The sequence below is a fragment of the Clupea harengus genome, chromosome 7 (genome assembly GCF_900700415.2).
Source record: "Clupea harengus chromosome 7, Ch_v2.0.2, whole genome shotgun sequence".
In the NCBI taxonomy this organism is placed as follows: domain Eukaryota; kingdom Metazoa; phylum Chordata; class Actinopteri; order Clupeiformes; family Clupeidae; genus Clupea; species Clupea harengus.
The window spans coordinates 13,487,779-13,507,808 of record NC_045158.1 but is presented as its reverse complement, the minus strand read 5'-3'; positions in this window follow the sequence as shown (position 1 = coordinate 13,507,808).

The window sequence follows — 20,030 nt, the reverse complement described above, 5'->3', positions numbered from 1 at the left end:
ACTGGAGTATGTGTCTGCCTCTCTGTATGTGTGTGGGATGTGCCAGAGTCCGTGTCTGCGTATATGTGTGGGTGAATGCATGCGTTTCTGTTCGTGTGTATATTTGTCACAACTTTTTTTTCTATTTCATTTCCGCTAGGCTAGGCACCGGAAAAGATGGCACGTAATTGTTCGACATGCACACATATAAAGCGATCCATGTGACGAGATGCTCTGTGGGCCGGTGTGTTCAGTGGGCCTCTCATGATTGAGATTTCCTTTGTCTCACAGAGGCCAGTGAGTCAGTCAGCTCAATCGGAAGGGAGGCTGTGCCGAGCAGCGCGGTGCTGTTTTGGTTGGGTGTGGGAGGATGGGGGGTCACGCAGGAGGTGTTAGGAATGACGCAGGGACCCAGAGAGGGAGAGGGAGAGAGAGGGGAGAGAGAGAGACAAAAAACAGCCATCATAACTCATATCAGGAGAAAATGGTGCAGTTCTTTTGTCAAGATAGCAAAGTAGTGATTCTCGTCAGTCAATTCTCTCTCTCCCTCTTTCTCTCACTCCTTGTCCTTTCCTCCCCATCTGTCTCCCTCTCCCTTGTTTGGTCGTTATCTCATTCTCCCTTGTCACCTCTCTTCCTCCTCAGTTCTATTCAAGCAGTGAAGGCACAGTTCAACCAAAAATGAAATTTCTTTCATGACCTACCCATCACCATGCCAACAGAAGCCCATATTAGGTTTATCTTTCCTGTGACATACAAAAAAACAGAGTTAGGCAGCAAACTGACTATTATTCAACAGAGAGGCTTTTTTTCTGTACTTTGGAAGTGAATGGTGGCTAGTTCAGACATTTCTGCTGGATAGCTCATATTGAGCTGCATTGAGCAGCAAACCTTTTATAGTTGACTACTGCCTTAAGGTTGAGTAAATTATGACAGAATTACCATTTTGGCGTAAATCAGCTCTTGTTATTCTGTGGAACACTGCCTATAACATAGATATCAACAATGTATGAATACATTAAAAACAATCAAAAACAGGTTTCCTTTCTTTCCCTGTATCTTTTCCCTTCTCACTTCTCTCTCATCATCTTTCTCTGTCTCTCTCGGCCCATCTCCCTTTTTCTCTCTCTCTGTGTCCTCATACTTCTCTCTTCTGTTGATAAATCCAGCACTATGCATGGCATTGTTTGAATACTGCACTCAACACAAGCCTAAACTTGTTGTCCTCAGGTGTGACATTCCAGCAATTGGTATCAAGAAATATTTATGGGAGAAGTTTCCCCTCAACATAAATCTCTGCTCTTAATTTTAAAAGCTTTTCCACCAAACTTCCAGAATTTTTTTGGAAAGCACAAGCAATCAGCCCCATAACTTTATTTTCTCCCCCAATGCCGGCAGATTGTATAGCTCTGTCCCGTTTGAAAAGTGGACTGTTATCTTGACACTCACGGCTCCCTTCCATCTGATATTTACTTTTTTTCCCCCCGAGGTCTGGCAGGATATATTTCTCACTCTGGTCAACAGGATGGGAGGGGGAACTGGCTGAGTTGTTTTAATGCTTTCCTCCACAGGTGCATGGCTCGAGGCTCACCGTGAACAGCGCTCATGTACGCATCCACATGCGTCTGCACAAACACAGATTGGACTAGAGTGAGAGGGGCTGGCCTAGGAACAGTGTTTTGTTATCTGCACGGTGGGAATGAGATTGGCTGTCAGTACACTGATTGCCCTGAGGAGCAGGACAACATTTTCACTATAGCCTGTGCTCTCTATAGGCTCTGATCAACAGGTTTTTACTGATCCACTTTGTTAGACGTATATGGCTTGGCCCTTTTTCCCGCCTGACGAATCCCCAATCTGTGGACAGCCAGAGGCAGCTATTTTCACAATCACATCACTTCGCCTGACTTTCGAAATGCTAAATCTGGACAAGAAATCACATGTTCTATGATTAGTAGGAGACACTTGTTGTCAGAGTGCTGCCGTAGCACGTGGGCAGAGAATGCCCACAGAAATGCTATATACAAAACACACACACTCACTCACACACACACACACTCAATCTCACGCACACAGACATTGGCAGGAAATGCTGTAAGAGTACTTCCAAAACTGGACACCGCGGTGCTTGGCGGTGGAGGAGCATATGTTGAATATTAATTAATCACTCTCCCTGTGCTGAGTCATCTATGGGGGAGGCGCTGAAGGTGGCAAAACACAATGCTAACAGAATAGACTAGAGCAAAAGTGATTGTTTCTGTTGTGGGGTGGGGGGGTATCAGATTGTGGCTGAGAGGTAGACTTCGAGGCTGACGATGAAAGGGAGTGAAAGACAGAGAGAGACAGAGAGAAGGGCAGCAGTGATTCATTTGTGTGTGGAGGTGGATGGGCACAAAATGCGCACATTTGAGAATGAGCTGAGCATGTGGGGTGTCATAAACACAGAAGTACATGCTAATGAATTCCTCTTTAACAAAAAAGGGAATGAATGATGTATTTTCGAGCTGAATTATGTCAGCGAAGGATGATTTATTCTTGGCTATTCATTTGTAATGTGTGTGTGAGTGTGTGTGTGTGTTCAGTACAGACATTTAGTGCCACTAAACTGTGGCCTTCTCTCCTGAGCAGACAGAGCTGTCAATGATACATTTCTGTAAGACTAATCGCACAGAGGAGCAGGTGGCAGTAAAAGAAAATAAATAAATTACCGTAATTTCCGGACTATAAGCCGCTACTTTTTTCCCATGCTCTGAACCTCGCGGCTTAAACAATGACGCGGCTAATTTATGGATTATGATACCTGTGACTGTATATGGTTGCTTTGTGTTTACGGTGGCTTTGTGGAGCTAGGATGCTAGCATTGATGCAGCCGCATGGATGCTTAGCTCCACGCGATTTCTCAGTATCTCTCAATAACTTAACTAATGTCAAAATAACCACAGTCTACCGGCGTAGACAGAACACAACTCAAAACACTTTAGAAAATAAAAGTTTACTACAATACAAATCCAGTCTTTTCAAGTTCTTTAGCTTACTGGTTTCAAACTAGCGTCTTTCTTCTATCTCTCTGTCTTCAATCTAACGTTCTAGCTTCTGATTGACTCTTGCAACTGTGCTCTCTTAAAGCAACAGTGCACTTATCGTAACTGGCTAAACTAATAATATGCATCACTATTGTATTACTTTTGCTATTCATTTTAGCCTGTGTAAAGTTAATTTCTTTCAATGTACCGGTAGGCACCTGCGGCTTATAGACATGTGCGGCTTATTTATGTTAAAAATAATTATTTTTGAAAAATTCAGTGGGTGAGGCTTATATTCAGGTGCGCTCAATAGCCCGGAAATTACGGGTAACAGAGAAGAAGTAGCGACACATCAGAGAGTCCTTTTGGATGCATTAATATTACTGTGTGTGTGTGTGTGTGTGTGTGTGTGTGTGTTGGGCCCAGTGCGGTAGAGAGCACCTCATCAAGACCAGGTTGCAGGTGGTCTCGTCTCTGCTTGCGTAGCCTCAGTCCGAGCATCCAGCCACTGGCAGCCTCTCTGCCCTCTAGCTCATCCCATTGCTTTAGCATGCACCACCACAGGGGTGGTGCATTAGATCAATCACAGCCGTGCCAGCAGAGACCAAGCACTCCTCACACCGCAGAAGGACTCACACCACGATGTCATCGTCGCTGTGCGTGAGAGGCAAAGATAGAGAAGAAACCCACCGCTCAAATTTGATTATTTTCAACAGGACAAGACTTGTTTTGTAGCTGCTGTCCTGTGCTTTTAAGACTCTAATTGATGCGCGTGGAAGCATGGTCTGAAATACAGATATTTTAATCCAGCTGTACTGGGCTGCTCAGACACTTGTACACTGTGTTCGGAGCGAATTAACCCCGCTCACATCCTTCCTGGGCTTATCGAGCCAGCACCCGTGTGCACAATGTATCCACAGTTCATCCCTAGCAGCGACCTCCGCCTAGATTGCGCAGACATGTTCCGACCTGTTGACTGACAGGCGGGGCACAATGGGTGTTTTTTTTTGGTGGTTATGAAATATGTCTAGTATTTGTGTGGGTTAGTGGAATGTCACAGCAGCAGCTCACCCACGGAGAGAGATGTAATTACGGGGCTGATGAATAAAGCATGCCGGCCTGCCACTGTGTTCCAGCCCACCGACTCAGAGAGACAGAGAGAAAGAGAGGGAGGGAAGGAGGGAGGGAGGGAAGGGAGAGAGAGGGGGAACGAGAGAGAGAGAGAGAGAGAGAGGGAGGGGGGCAGAGCAGAGGGCTACTCACACACGGCTCTGCCTCAGACAGTCGGCAGAAGAGCAGAATGCTAATGTCCCCTCCGGAAGACTGAAGGAGAGAAAGAGAGGGAGGGAGAGAGGGGAGAGGGAGGGGGAACGAGAGAGAAAGAGAGAGAGATCTGCTGGCTGCTCAGCTCACACTGGATTGACAGACAGACAGCGGATAGAGAAAGGGGTTGGGGAGAGAAGGAATTACCATTGCAGTGCATTTTGCACATACATACATGTAGTTAATGCAGTCACCACCCTTCACCCTTATGCCAAAATCATTTAAATATTTTTTTTCCCTATTCAATCTACACTCAGTACCCCATGATGATGAAGTGAAAACAGGATTTGAGAAACGTCTGCAAATTATTATGAAGGAAAAACTGAAACTGAGAAATGTGACATAAGTATTCAGACCCTTTACTCAGTTCTTAGTTGAAGTACCTTTGGCAGCGATTACAGCCTCAAGTGTTCTTCGTTATGATGGGACAAGCTCCACACCTGGATTTGTGGAATTTTCTGCCATTCTTCTCTAGCGGTCAGGCTGGATGGGGACCGTCAGTAGACAGCCATTTTCAGGTCTCTCCTGAGATGTTTAATTAGGCTCAAGTCAGGGCTCTTGCTGGACCACTCAAGAACATGCACAGAGTTGTCCCTAAGCCACTCCTGCCTTGTCTTGGTTGTGTGCTTAGGGGTCATTGATGGGAGGTGAACCTTTGGCCCAGTCTGAGGTCCTGAGTGAATCTGGACCAGGTTTTCAATAAGGATATCTCTGTAATTTGCTCAATCCTGACCAGTGTCCCAGTCCCTGCCACTGAAAAGCACCACCAGCATGATACTGCCACCACCATGCTTCACATTTGGGATGGTATTGGGGATGAGCAGTGCCTGGTTTCCTCCAGACATGACGCTTAAGATTGAGGCCAAACAGTTCCATCTTGGTTTCATCAGACCAGAGACATTTCTGCCAACTTCAAGCGGGCTTCCCTGTGTCTTTCACTGAGGAGAGGCCTCCATGATCTGTGGAGCCCAGATTGGGGGACTGTTGCAGTGATGTTGTCTTTGTGGAAGTTTCACCGATCTCCGCACAGGATCTCTGGAGCTCGTCCAGAGTGACCATCAGGTACTAGGTCATCTCTCTTGCCAAAGCCCTTCTCCTCCGACTGCCCTGTTCAAGGAAGAGTCTTGGTTGTTCTTTTTGAAACCCTCCCCAGATCTGTGCCTCAACACAGTCCTGTCTCTGAGCATAGGGGTCAGGATTTGGAGGGTTAGCTGGGAGGCACCTGAGCTAAATTTCAAGCGTCATAGCAAAGGGTCTGAGTACTTGTCAATGTATTTTTTTCCTTTTTTTTAATACATTTGCAAAACTTTATAAAATTCTATTTTCACTTTGTCATTATGGGATATTGAGTGTAGGTTGAGTGTTGCAACTTAACAGAATGTGAAAAGGTGAAGGGGTCTGAATACTTTCTCAATGCACTGTATGTATAGTAGATAGACAGACAGACACAACCACACATACACTGAAATGCAGGTCTCTGGGTTGCATTGGGTTCATCTACTGTGCTGCACTCTAATGCAATTAGTGCATGTTTCCACCGTCTGGAACATTTGCCTTTGCGAACAGATTGATTAAATGAAAGCGTTTGGAGGGGGGGGCAGCAGGGTAGGACAGGAGTGCAGTCCCTCTGTGAATAGCAAAGCCTTCTGCAGTCAGGTTAGGGAACACGCTGAGCTTCACAGCGAAAGGATCCACACAGTCTGGCTTTTTCATCCAGGCTTTGGTAGAACTGATCCTTTCTGAAAAAACTAAATACAAGAAAATACCAGCAGGCAACAACACCAGGTAACAGCGTTGATGGCCACACTACCATTCAGCAACCAGCAAGAACAGCTCCCTTGTTTTAAAACTCTACATTTTCTAAACAAAAAAAAGATGTTCTTGGTCAAATATTTTCACAGCCTGGTGCTGTGGCAGACAACAGAGTACCTCTGGAGGAGTGTGGACAAGGCCAGCCCATTATGCCCACCTCTGACGTCACAGGACATAGCCATACTACTCCAGCTTCCTCTTCACATCCTGCACTTTTAACCCTCTTCAGACATTCGAGCGAACCACCCTGTTTATATAAGTTCTTTTAGTATCCTTCAACAGCCCGTTTGGCATATTTCCTGATCTTTGTGTGAAGAAAGACTACTAGGATGTTCCATTTTGAAAGCTCTAGATTAGCTCATTAATGTTTGAGGTATGGAAATTGTATGGTTTTCAGTTCACATTTGCAAAGTAATTTCAGTGCTCTGACAATATTCTGTGATGTCCTTGCTGAGAGCTGAGACCCCAAATACCACCCCCCACCCCCCACCCCCCGGGCACCTTCATTGATGGTACTGGCCTAATGCAGTGAGACCTCCACTGGTGCCCCCTTTATTAATATTGAAAGCAATGTGAAAATGCACTCCAGTGTGCAGACCATCCACGCTAAAGTGGCGATCTCTGCTCCTGTACCTTACACAGCTCCCACTCAAGTGAACACGACCTGGTCTCCACCTCTTATGTAAGCGGTGTGAGGGGACACACAGAGAACATTGTGCCTCACACAGAGAGCTTAGTGTACCCTCTCCAATGTGTCTCCAAGTCGTCCACTAACGAGGGAGCCTTTGAACCTCAAAGCTGGGTCATTATTCAGCTATATTGGGTGCAGCAGAAAAACAAACATGTTTGTCAGGAGACATTTGCATATTGAGAACCAGCTGAGCAACAATAATAAAAAAAAAACGTTATACACATACAAACACACACAAATAACCAGGCAGTAACAACAAACAAACAAGTTCCTTTGATGCCTCACATTATAATTTTAATTCAAACTGATTTGTAATCCTCAGAACACCTGCAAGCACTGCGATGGCAATGAGAGAACCAGGTTCAATGTGAAGTGATTCAGACAATGAATCCATCAATTACACACAGAAAATGTTTCCTATATTTTTGCATTAGCAATAATTTGAAATTCTAATTTCAGTCACTGAACATGACAGTTTGAAATACAATCTAGATTGTATCTTGGGTTTGATCCTGAAAGCAGCAGAAATCGCTGTTATCACCCTGGGAAAACTCACAGCTTGGAGAGGGAGAAGATGCAGCTGGCTAGTTTTACACACATCAGAGGAGGCCTGTGTGCCGGTTGCTTCAGATGTGGATGTGGGCGGGTGCACCCGAGTTTATGTGAGTGGGCAGCGGGAACATGGGGAAAAGCCTGACAGGAAAATCTCCCTTTCGGTTTGAGCTCTCTGCAGAAAATCATCCGCTGAATTTGCCTTTGTGATAAGGTTACTGTCTACTCAAGTGGTGATTCATTGTTATCAAGTGTCCAAGCACAAAAGCTGTATCTCTCCGTTCTAAAAGCACAGGTACCAGGGTACACAAACGTCAAGCTCGGTAGATCAAGGAAAATGCAGTGGTAGCTCCTTAAGAGCACTGGGTGTACAGTATGTACTATGGAATGTATTGTCAAGGAGCATAAAAGGATTTCAGAAAAAATCATTTTCATCTTCTTTCAAAGACCCCTTAGAAACATTATGGACTATAAACTAACCACTTGGACTAAATGCCAACCTTGGTGTACTCAGTGACCCATGAAAAACAGCCTTTTCAAACTCCTATGCCATTTGTCAATATTTGAAGTGTCTTAAAGCTCATAGCATTTGTTGAAAGAAAGGAAAGTTTCTTTCAAAACCTAGTTCCAAACTTGAGTTACATTACTCATTATAAGCATGTCATTTTTTCTTTGCGCTCTCGACAGCCATTCATTACAGTATGTTGTGAAAGGAAGATTGAGAGACCAAACCACTGGCATGATATTAGCTGATGGAATGTTAGGCCAAGAGCCATAGAGCCTAAAGGCAATGGACCATATTTGCGAAGGGTGTTTTTCTCTTTGATGCGTGTAACTTGGCTAATCATACGATGATCAGGTGCGATTAATAAAGCCCCAATGTACGAAGATGAACGGGCTTGTTTTACGGATGGTTGTTTGAGCAGTTGGTGAAATGGATGCAATGCAAATGCTCAAGGTTGCTCAAGAGGAAATACATATGAAATTAAAAATATTCTAAATTAATCACATGTTCAAAATGAATCACCTTAGACACGTCTAAGAGAAAAAACTATCTTCATAAATATGATCCTTTATTTGAAGAGGATTTTTAAACTGATGTTGGGTCAAATGGCTTGGCTGCTTCAAACTAGCCAGTCATATCTCAGAAGAAAGCTAGGCCTACAGGAGCTACATAATATGCCAATGCTAAGAATTAATCAGCATTTTGTTTGGCGGAAGGGCAAATAATTTGAGAGAAAATATGATCAGAATCTTCAGCATGTATTCTGCTAGATATTCTTGCCTATGCCAGGAAGCTCCCTGGAAACCTTTGATCACTACTTCCTGTGAATTTCTAGCATCTTTTATTCAGCCTTCATAGTATGTCTGCACTGTGAGTGGAAATACTGGAAATACTATGTGAAAAGGAACTTATATAGGTGAAGCAGTTTTAATTGATCTTTTTTCTGAAACCATCTAGTCAAAAAAAGGTAAGGTGATATTTGTAAAACGCCACATAAGACCTTATTGAACCCATAACATGGAGATTATCATCCTGTATTTGCTTACTTCTTTGAGTCTTGCATGCACTTCTTCACCTCATTCAGTATTTATATCTGAAGAGCCTCTACCCTTCTAGTTGCACGGCAACAGCCCATACAGGCTCAACTGTATCATCTTTCAGATTCGATGTAACTCAGCAACAAGACCGAGGCTCTGATTTGGGCTCCACCAATCTACTCCATCTTGGCCAGCGCTCCATTCCCTCACTGGCTGTCACCCGCACCACCCAGCCTTCCGAGGCTGAGTAATGCACTGTGATTCCCCCCATCACCCAAGCTCGTTCCCATCTTTTCTCATGAGCCCGAGAGCTCTCACTGTCACCACTCCACACCTCTCGCTGGCTCCTCTTTGCCCGTGCTCCCAGGCTTCTCACACAGATGGACTGATATGTTGTCACAAGGCCGGTAAGTCCCAGAGAGACGACACCATTGGTTTAGCACCTAGGGGTTACACACACCGCTGAACTTCAATAGCCGCGGCCTCGCCTTCATCTGTGCCTTGCGCTCTTTTTTGGGTAAACAGGCCCCCTCTCCCCCTCCTGACTCTATGCTTGATAACAAATAATATTTGGACGGCTTGACTCAACAGTCACACGACCACGCACAGGTGCAACACGCAAGCTGTAGTAGTCATCGAGGTAAACAGGAAGAGGCTAAATATGTCGTGCAAGTGTTGACTTGGCAGGGAGGCCGTTTTACTAATTTTTTTTTTGCCAAAACGTCCTCCCTCCTCAACGTCACATATCCTTGACTCAGTGACAACTCCACTGTTAAGAGTGAACAAGGTCATTTTTTTTTTACTCTATTTTTTCCTTCACTCGTTAAGACCTTTCTGGCCACACTGGTGATAAACAACTTTCCAAGATGTTATATACACACACTTCCATCTTGATAGTTTATCCCTCTCTCTCAATATACACAAACAAGTCTATTCCAAATTCTGGGAATACAGGGCCTGAGTTTTACTTCACAGTGTCAACAATGGAGAGAGCAACCCAGTTGCAGGGAGCAGCATGAAAAAGGCCATCCTTTAAGCACAGAGCAATCAAAAGTCTGAGTCACACAGCCACGGCTTGCCCCTCTGTAGGAGGGGTGAGCAGTCCAGGGATATGAACCATATTGGTATGAGACATGAACAGCACGCCTCAAGAATAGCTTTGCACTTATTTGGATTAGTGGGTTTGTGAGATGCTAATACAGAGGAAAATACAGAGATGAGTCACAGAAATAATTGTTCTGTGTGGATCATTCTGTATCTTGGTCTCAAAACATTTTTTTTTTAGATATGAGTAAGCCACCGTGTGAAAAGGCAAGGAGCGGAAATCCACATCACTTGATTTTGTAAATGGTATTTCATGCAGTGATTTACATAACATCTCGGCAGGTCGTAAAGGAACCAATCCCTTGTCTTCCTCTGTTTTGTTCATCCACATGTAAATAATATAACTCTGTGCTTGCAGTGCCTCTAAACATGGAACACCAGAGAGAGAGAGGGAGAGAGAGAGAGAGAGTTGTTCTTGGTCTGGACTTGGCCCCTATCTGGACTGGTGGCAGTGTAGGCTGCCCACACTCGCGGAGGGAGTTCCCAGTGTGCGGATCCTGTTTTCCCCCTCCTTCTCCCTCCTCTTGCTTCTTCCTCAGCTTCACATCATTGTTTTCTGCAGCAGCTGGAGTGACGAGAGGGTGAGGAGGGAGTTTGGCCTCCTTCCTCCTCTCTCTCTTTGCCCCGGCATTCAAAACAGAGCGGCCTCACACAGTGACCTCATCCATTGTTCAGGCCTCCGCAGGCAGAGGCATTAATTATTGACACACAAACGACGACTGTGTTGTATGGTTGTGTGCAAACATTAGTGGAATTGAGAGCAAGAACTTCCACAGTGGGAAAAAAAAACATGTCAGGCCCGATCCTTTCTCATCTGCTTGATTTGCAGTAGAACTACACTGTAATTCACACCACAGTGAGTTACAATATTCACTGTGAGTCACTTTTTGAAGCCTTCTTACTCTACATACTAATACTAACTTTTTACTAACACATATGTATTATTGATCCTGTCAATAAAACACATTTACAGAGTAATCAGTGGACAATGAGAGAAACATCAAATATTAAAAAAAACAATGTGTTTGATATAAAGACACTTTGCAGCTTGACTCCAATGTTTGTAATTGAATTTGCTCTGTGAAGTCTTTTACTGTAAAATCACTACCCCCTCATATTTATCTCAGTAGTGACAAATATAAATATTGCTCTTTGAAAATAACTTAGTTTACATTCACACTCTCCGCATAAACAGTTGAGCCATACAAATACACAGAAGTACGTCACACGTGTGTAGCAAGTTATACTTACAGTTGACTCATTTGTTAGCACTAAAGGTCTCACATGTTTTGATAGTGCTCAGCTGTGCCTTTTATCACTCTAAACTAAAGCAAAGTGACTCTAGTGTAACTCTGAGAGCTGTGCGGCTCTGGGGATCCCTGATCTGGCCTCCGGCTGGTTATAGCGTGCATGGAAGAAAGAGAAAAGAGAGAGAGAGAAGCAGTGAAAGAGAGAGAAAACAGAGACATAGAGTGAGTGACAGAGAGATTTAGAGTGTGAGAGAGAAATACTTTGCCAAGGATGACATGTCATTTCATGGCTTCCCCATTCACACCCAGGGCGAGATCTGATGACATGGTGTTTCAAGGACACGTTGTGTTTTGACATGTCCGCCTTCGGGCGTAACCTCTCGAGATGTGCCCACGTGTGTTAGGAATCCTCGGGCTAACAGATGGCACAACTTGCTGCAGTGCTCTGGGCTCCCAACTTTTAAGCAAACAGTGAACTTAAAGTCTGCAATAGTGAACCAAAGTCTGGTTTTCTCAGGCTGGAAAAAAAAAACGTTTATACTAGGCGCAGTCATTGAGCCCCCTGACCACACTTGAGGTCTCTTGAAGATAGCTGTTGATAAACAAAAATACTCAGAGCATTTACTGCTAACAGACAGCAAAGCCAGGATTCAGTCCCATTTCTAAGCATACAGTAAAGCAAACATACTGAAATACTAAATGAGGATGAAAGCATCCTTTGATTGCTCTGTCCCTTTGGCTTCAGATAAAGACACAGTAGGTCAGGAGATGGGAAATTGGGAAGGGGCAGGTTGCATAACAGAGTGATGATGGGGCGCAGGTTGGTGAGAGGAAGGCCCTACCTTCCTGCGAGAGCAGTTGCAGGGGAGTCACGCCCACCCCCGCACGATTCGGGGGTCCCGGTGATTCAGCCCTTTCCCTGGCAACCTGCTGCCTGTCACTCCCCCTCGTCTTTCGCAGGTTCTTTCCTGTGCGAGTGGATTTCTGCATATTAATCAGTGAGTGAGTCAACACCATTGCCCCTATTTGTACTGCTTCCTGGGTGCTTCCCATGTACAGATTATGTGGAGATTTCCTGCAGTACACACATGTACCAATATGGAGGCATCATCTTATTACAGATCCATTGGACAGATGTAGGTAAATCTAGATACATTCTCTCCATGAAAATGTTTTCACCACACACAATAGCCAATAGCCCCCTTTTTCCTTAACTCTGGAGGATAGGTGTGGCAGAAATGTGCCTGACAACAGGAGAAAGTTTAGCTTGGACCCTGTCCTGACAAATGGGAGGCCCCCTTTGTCAGAAAGGTGGGAAAGTTAACAAATCGACTGACAATACAAAAAGCAGGGACTTAACATAACTCGCTCAAGACTTCCTCCCTTGTCAAGCACCCCTTTAGCTCACATCTGAGTTATTCCAGTCATGTGGAAACTCAGAGGTCTGGGCCTGGGCTGTAGGTGGGGGCAAGGTGAAGGTGGGCCAGAAACGCCATGGGACCCCCACCCATACGCCCCTGCCCTTGTCCTCCAAGCACTATGAGCTGCACACGTACTTCCAGAGCTAAGCAGAGCAGATGACTTTTGAACCTGATGAGTGGAAAAGGAGGCTGGAAATGGTGGAACCATCTGCAGAGGATGTGGGTGGCATCCTTCCCGCTCCAGGAAACATAGAGGATGAGAGGAAGCCACCTCCATGTGTTCAGATCAAGGAATCCTGGAGAGGAAGTCAAGGGCTTGGACACCCTATAGGAGGCTGCAGAGCTGCCATTCTGGTCTAAAGTCTCCCTGTATGTTTGAGTGGGTTGTTGATCAGGTAGAGGAATATTTAGAACATTTTGGTTTTATTTCTTGCATGTAAACAGGAACAGCATTCAATTTTAACAACTTCATGTCTTTGTCAAGGTATGACATGACATGCTGAAAATAGCACAAAAAAAAAATTCAACACTGATTTTAGTTTGGGCTTTGATGTGGATTAAAGATACCATGAGAAGCAAAGTCTGTCTAAACAGCAAAGTGATGTTTTCTTATCTCTTCCCAAGTTATTTTTGTCTCTGTGTTTAATTTAGGCGTTTGGAAAATAAAATCTAGTCTGCAGTCAAACAGGAAGCCAAAGGATAAGAATGGTTTTAGCTAAAGGGCTGTAAAAGACTTCTTCAGTGAAAATGTGCCTGATAATTATTCAGCACAAGCTACGGCAAATAGCCTTCTTTCATACCATTCTGGACTCATGGTGAAAATGGGAATTTAATGTGCTGACATTTAAAGGATGCATTTTTATCTCTTTAAAGACAACAAAGATTTCCTTTCCTACCACAACCTGCAATCAATATGATTTAAACAAAAAACAGAAACATTTCTGACTGAGAGAGCCTAATCACTAAACTATAGCCTTAGTCATTCTTTCTACATACAACACACTAGTTCATAAGAGGCTGTATACAGGGGAAGAATGTGGTGTTAATTGTTTATGGGTGTGGTTGTAACTGCTCACACCTCAGTTGCAATAGTGTTAGAGTCAGCAGTTGTGTGCTTTCCAGGCCAGGATGAAGGTCCTGTCTTTGGTGAGGAGCAGACGTGCTGCTACCTGCATTTCTTAGGCTCTGGGGATCATCAGGCCAGAAGAGGACATCCTGAACAGGGAGGGCCGAGGAGTCTTGTTAGTTCACAGCATTGGGAGAGCGTTTGAACAGGACTTCCTGGTCTCAACAGGGGAAACAAATGGAAATGCACCGAGCGGCGAACACAATGCTGAGAAAAGCTGCCAGCAGCAAGGTCAGTGTGGAGAGAGGCAGGGCACATTCATCAGCTATGAGTGAACCTGGGAGAGGGGCCGAGCCAGCACGTCCATACGCATCGATGGAATGTCTAACTAAAGGGGTGGTGCACCTGAAGTGCGGAATTAGATCTTTGTTGAGGAATCTAACCCTATCACAACACAACACTGTATACTTTCAAGAAAAAGATAACCACAGTGTAGAGACATATGTTATCATTCAGAAGCGATGCCATACAATATTTCACTTCTAAATGGTTAGGCAAATGGATTATTTACACTGCTCTGAAATTATTTTTTGTAAATAGTTGTTGTTGATACTTGGTGTTAATCAAACAAGCTACGCTCTCTGGTCTTGTATAAATAAGCCATTGAGTAGTTCAGCTCTGTTTTAACAACATTGTATTTGATGCTGCAAATAATAAATATGTCATTGCCGAACCATGTCTTCATTTATATTATCAACATCATCTTGAATTCACTTTGTAAGTTATAACCACAGTCATTCCTCAGCATTTAACAATATATGAATATTAAACTAAAACTAACAAGGTAGTACCTGACCATCCTCTCTTTTGCAAGAAAAAGACTAGTATGCAAACAAGAAATCCAATACTCATTTTTGAACAATCCACCTATTGACTAATGTAATAGGAGGCCCACTCCCAATCTGAATATTGGGTCACCAAATGTAAGGACTACTGTTCCTGTCACGTTCCATACGACATTTAACCAAAGTCTGGGGATGCACGTAGGCCCAGTTCCTTCCACATTCTCTTGGACGGCAAACAGACAAGACCTATAATTAGAAAGACTCCAGCAAAATGCTGTATTGTCCACTACACCCGCTAAGGCGTGGGAATTTTCTACATCAGCGGCTTCTATATTGAAAAAGAAACAACGACAAGATAAACCGCTGAGAAGAAAACAAAAGATATCTCACTTTAACACAATTCGCTTCACAGCACAGCTGTCAGTTAAAAGGCATGGGTGTAAAATAGTCAGTTTTGTAGATTGGATGGTAGGAGTGACTGTATGTCACTATCTACCAGGCAAAAGGGATGTTTTTTTTTCAGGGCTTTTGAGCCACATCACTATAAACAGCTGGATAAAGACTTGCAGACTTTTTTGTGTTTTGCTGTAGCCCTCCAACAAGCATACTGTATATATAGTCTTTGTATGTCCAGGTTCATAAAAGGTTTCTGAGCACAGTATGCCAAACATCTACATGAGGGTGATTATTTAAATAAAAATCTCACGAATGACTCATTCTAGTTCAATATCTTTTTCCATTCTTGTGTGATTACCATACTCCTCATAAGGCCTCATTAGTTTTGCTACTGTGTGACTTCTGAAATGTCAACATTGGATTGCAGTTCCTCGTGTTATATTCTTATGTAAGCTATTCCCTCAAACCATTCTTGTTACAGACTGGGCCAACTGGAGCTAACAAGCTCTCATTGTATTTGTGTATGGATGCTACAGTATACCCATGCAGTATTAACTAAGGTCTCAGACTCTAACCCAAAACCTGCCTATACACGCTTCATTGCCCATGTGTAGTTTGCTTGTAAGACAGTTCTACAGCGGCCTTCATGCATATACGTATCAGCTTGGGATCCTAGAGGGAGGGCAATGTTACCTGAGGAAAGCTTTGCTCTACTTGGCCTTTGCCATCTCACTACTGGCACAGACCAGTTCAGGTGTTCAGTGAGAGTGACAGCAGGAAATCCAAAACATGCCAGAATCACAAACATTGTGAATATCTAATGGTGTACTGAGAGGATTGAAATCTGGCTGAAAAGAGCTTTCAGTTGCCTCATCCATTCGAATCTAACAAACATTTTAGCTGGGGATATGTTTTAAGAGGCTGAGGTAAGTATTAGCCAAACTTTTCAGATTTAGAAGAGACAAACTGATCATCAACCAACTACATTATTTCATCCAAACCCAGTTAAATATCAAGCTTCATATACAACCACATGGTCAAACAGTGACTTCAACTATTTTGTTATGCAGCCACACAGGGCATAATTTGAACAGCATCAGCACCATTAGCAAATGCCTATTTAATTAGCCAAATGTAGATGGCATCATCTGCTCACCACCATGAAGTCAGTGATCTTTCCCTATCCAAGAGACTTAGCCGAACCACACAACAGTTCACAGAATTACATATTGTTTACTAACCCATTCTGCATGTTATTTAACTCAACTCTTTTAATATTTACAGATGGTGCTCCCAAGTGCTAGTTTTGTGGTGGGCAGACAAGTAATCCATTGCCTATTATGTGCCTGCGTCAGCTCCTGCTCTCCATATGCGCCACCACAGCAGTAAATCAATAGTCAGGCCAGCGACCTTCAGCCCCACACAGAGAGTTTACATGTGCAGGGCTCTCGACCTTAGATTTGCCTCTGCCAGTACAGCAGGCTTTCCAGTTTCCCAGGGAAACAGGAAAGAGTGCGCTATAACAAAAAAGTGTTGGGCAAGCAAGCATTGTTTCTCCCACTAGGCAAGAGTACACATGAGAGGGTGGGGGAGTTTCAGTACATTGCAAGTTTGTCATACACAAGTTTAATCTTTAACAAAGTCATCAAAAAGGGAAAAAAGGTGAAAAAGGTGAAAAAAGTATAATCACATATTTTGTTTCTAATGTTCCCAAGGAGAACCAGAGGGAGTGGTTGTTTTATTGAATTGTGAAGATGATGGACCACCAAGACACAATGGTGCTTGCTTTATAGAAATAATAATAAATAAATAAAAACCTCAACATTCCATAGGAACATGTCAAAACAAGAGACATCTTAAGAGAGAAACTATAGAACCAAACCTGTCTTCGTTCAGTGATGTGCACCAGTCTGAAAATGTGTGTCGCTGAAGTTGAACTGCATTGCCATCATGTGGATTGAGCTAAAATGGCAACCATGTTTCAGAATGTGAATATGTTCAACACTTACGGTATTAAACAGCGCACAGTGTTATAGTGAAGACACTGTAATGGTGTTCACAGTATATTCAGCATGAGACCTTACAGGTTTGCTAAAGATGACCAGAGATTATATTAAGTGAACTGAGTGTGTACCAGGAAACTCTCATTAAAGAGGCTTGGTGTATTTCATCAGTGTTTCTGATCTCCAGAAAGGGAAACTATGATTCGCCCTTTGCCATTTATTATTTTACTTGTTTCATTTTACAGGGTTGGCATGTAGAAGTGTTAATCATTTTATTCTCTATTTGGATTTCTCCTCAACACGTGCATACAGGAAGGGTTTTGTTTTCCCTGCATCTGTTATCATACTCATCTCCCAAGGCTTTCTTAATGCCGTTTCTCTTCCTTCTCTTCCCGATTTCCTTGGCTTTCCTTCAGGCAATCAGCGTCCATGTGCTAAACAATGCAGTGGGTGCAACAGGAAAAGGCTAATGAGGGCTTGCTGAAAGTGCAAATTTGTGGACTCACACTATCCTTTCAACGACAGGGGAATAAAAGAAGGGAAACACCTCTCCTCTTGTCTGTTCACTTAACAGTGCAGCTGGTGGACCCATCCGGAGCCTCATCTTTTCTGCTTGGATGGAGACAGAGGAAGTGTGTGGGTTTCGCATAAATAGATTAAGACTCCTGTTAGCCTATAGGCAGATGTGAAGGGACTTCTGCATTTCAAAGGTTGATGGGAGTGGGAATATGAAATTATTAAAGCTAATTTGATATCATATTGTTAAAAACAAATATTAAATATCTATGTTGGTGATGCTTGATTAGGAGGTGATTGCAGCATTATTACTTGGTCTTACATCCCCTGTTTCTCCATTTTTGTACCACCTGTTACCTGCTAGATCTAACCAGCTCCAGATCAAGATCAAGAAGGCTACCTTCACTTCAATGCTGATATCTTGTTCCCATTGCTCTTTGTGGATGAACACTTGCAACACCATTGGGAGAGTTAAGGTCAGTGGCAGTGACAGTGGTCCCTCCCAAAAAGGAGCCTACATTCATTGTCCATCGAAGATTCATAATTTAACTAAGTGGCCTGAGGTGTAAGAAGTTATGTCATGACATTTGAGAAATCAGTGCTACTCTGGGGTCTGAAAGGAGCTGTAGAACAAGTAGGTTACACTTCAAGATCATTGTGGTGGAGGCCTGCCTCCATCTCCAGACTAATCCACCTCCTTCCCTGCATCCAGAATAATGGGTTGTTGTGTCATTTTACACAGACAGTAGCAGTTTCATATCCTGGACATTTACATTTAGTCATTTAGCAGACGCTTTTGTCCAAAGCGACGTACAAGGGAGAGAACAGTCAAGCTAAGAGCAATAAGAAACATGGTGTAACAATAAATACTACTTTACATAAGAATTAGAAAAACGACCTAGAAAGGAAAAAGCAGGAATGTAACTGCTGAAGTGCAAGTTAAGTGCTAGTCAAGGTGCCAGTTAGGAAGGGAGGTGCTCTCTGAAGAGTTGGGTCTTCAAAAGCTTCTTGAAGGTAGAGAGGGGCGCCCCTGCTCTGGTAGTACTAGGCAGTTCGTTCCACCAACGTGGAACTACAAATGAGAATAGTTTGGATTGCCGTGCTTGCACAGACGGCAGTGCCAAACGACGCTCACTAGACGAGCGCAGCGTCCTGGGTGTAACATTTGCCCTTACAAGAGCATTTAGGTAGGTGGGAGCAGAACCAGCAAGCACTCTGTAGGCAAGCATAAGTGACTTGAACTTAATGCGAGCAGCTACCGGCAGCCAGTGGAGCTCAATGAGTAGCGGGGTGACGTGTGCCCTTTTTGGTTGGTTGAACACCAGGCGCGCCGCCGCGTTCTGGATCATCTGTAATGGTTTCACCACGCAAGCCGGCAGGCCCGTTAGGAGGGCGTTGCAGTAGTCAAGGCGGGAACTCACCAAGGTTTGCACCAGCAGCTGGGTGGCATACTGGGTTAGGTACGGCCTGATTTTGCGGATGTTGTATAGCGCAAAGCGGCACGACCTGGAGACAGAGGCGATGTGGGCCGTGAAGGTCAGTTGGTCATCATCCATGTTTTGGATGGAACAAGAGATAAAGAGTCAATATTGATATTGATGTTATGGTGGATGACCTGTTTGGCTGGGAAGACCATCAGCTCCATTTTGGCCAGGTTCAGCTGAAGGTGGTGATTTTTCATCCATGTGGATATATCAGCAAGACAGTCCGAGATCCGCGCCGAGACCGTGGTGTCCTCAGGAGGGAAAGACAGAAACAGTTGAGTATCATCGGCATAACAGTGATAGGAAAACCCATGCGAGCGGATGATAGGGCCCAACGAGGTGGTGTAAATGGCAAAGAGAAGTGGTCCCATCACCGAGCCTTGGGGCACCCCAGTGGTGAGGAGGTGAGGTACAGACAGCTGACCTTGCCAAGACACGTTGAACGAGCGCCCAGTGAGGTAGGATTCAAACCAGGAGTGCGCATTGCCAGAAATGCCCATACTTGACAGTATGGACAGAAGGATGCGGTGGTTGACTGTATCAAACGCAGCTGATAAGTCAAGCAGGACGAGAGCCGAGGATTGAGCTGCTGCTCTAGCTGTTTTTAAGGCCTCCGTTACAGACAACAGGGCTGTTTCGGTGGAGTGACTGCTTTTGAATCCAGACTGGTTTGGATCGAGGAGATTGTTCTTTGACAGGAACTCGGTGACCTGTTTGGAAGCTGCCCTTTCAATGGTTTTAGATAGGAGCGTGAGAAGTGAGACCGGTCGATAGTTTTCCACCTGAGTGGGATCGAGAGACGGCTTCTTGAGCAGCGGCGTTACCCGAGCCACTTTGAAAAGAGAAGGAAATGTTCCAGAATTAAATGAAGCATTAATCACCTGGACATGGAGCAGTAGTGTGATCAGGACATCACCTGGTGTTGATTCTGTGAATATGCCCCCTTGCTGTGTGGAATTCCAATGGCTTCACTCCTGTCATGCTCCAGTTCATATGGAAGATCCATATACCAGAGGACTTAGT